This window comes from Triticum dicoccoides, chromosome 7A, assembly GCF_002162155.2.
Source record: "Triticum dicoccoides isolate Atlit2015 ecotype Zavitan chromosome 7A, WEW_v2.0, whole genome shotgun sequence".
Classification (NCBI taxonomy): domain Eukaryota; kingdom Viridiplantae; phylum Streptophyta; class Magnoliopsida; order Poales; family Poaceae; genus Triticum; species Triticum dicoccoides.
The window spans coordinates 732,638,379-732,639,662 of record NC_041392.1 but is presented as its reverse complement, the minus strand read 5'-3'; positions in this window follow the sequence as shown (position 1 = coordinate 732,639,662).

Below are 1,284 nucleotides of genomic sequence, written 5' to 3'. Positions count from 1 at the left end.
ATGATCGGCTCTACTAGAAATTCTATTTATATATATGCATAACGTGTACAATATGTAGTATCGTAAAATACTAGCAAACGAAAAAGAATTAAATGGAAAACACAAAATTAAATGGAAAAAAATCATAAACCCAACCCCCCCCCCAACATTTTAATACCAACCGGTACTAAAGGGCTCCCTGCCCCTGAAGCTGGCTCGTGCCACGTGGTTGCCCTTTAGCACCGGTTCATGCTGAACCGGTACTAAAGGGGGGGACCTTTAGTGCCTACATTTTAGCGCGGTTACCAAACCGGCACTAAAGGGCCTTACGAACCGGTGTTATTGCCCGGTTCTGCACTAGTGAGTGCAACTTCTCTCAACAATAATAATATAATTGGATCATATAACCATCCCTCAACATGCAACAAGGAGTCACTTCAAAGTCACTAATAGCGAAGAACAAACAAAGAGATTATTGTAGGGTATGAAACCACCTCAAAGTTATTCTTTCTGATCGATCTATTCAAAAGTCCGTAGTAAAATAACACGAAGCTATTCCTTCCGTTCAATCTATCATAGAGTTTGTACTAGAATAACACCTTAAGACACAGATCAACCAAAACCCTAACGTCGCCTAGACACTCCAATGTTACCTCAAGTATCCGTGGGTATGATTATATGATATCACACAATATCATATTCATCTATTCAACCAACACAAAGAACTTCAAAGAGTGCCCCAAAGTTTCTACCGGAGAGTCGAGACGAAAACGTGTGCCAACCCTCATGCATAAGTTCACGAGGTCATCGAACTCGCAAGTTGATCACCAAAACATACATCAAGTGGATCACGTGATATCCCATTGTCACCACAGATAAGCACATGCAAGACATACATCAAGTGTTCTCAAATCCTTAAAGACTCAATCCGATAAGATAACTTCAAAGGGAAAACTCAATCCATCACAAGAGAGTAGAGGGGGAGAAACATCATAAGATCCAAATATAATAGCAAAGCTCGCGATACATCAAGATCGTGCCGATTCAAGAACACGAGAGATGGAGATCAAACACATAGCTACTGGTACATACCCTCAGCCCCGAGGGAGAACTACTCCCTCCTCGTCATGGAGAGCGCTGAGATGATGAAGATGGCCACCGGAGAGTGATTCCCCCCTCCGGCAGGGTGCCGGAACGGGTCTAGATTGGTTTTCGATGGCTACGGAGGCTTCTGGCGGCGGAACTCCCGATCTAGGTTATTTTCTGGAGGTTTCTGTATTTATAGGAATTTTTGTGTAGGTCTCA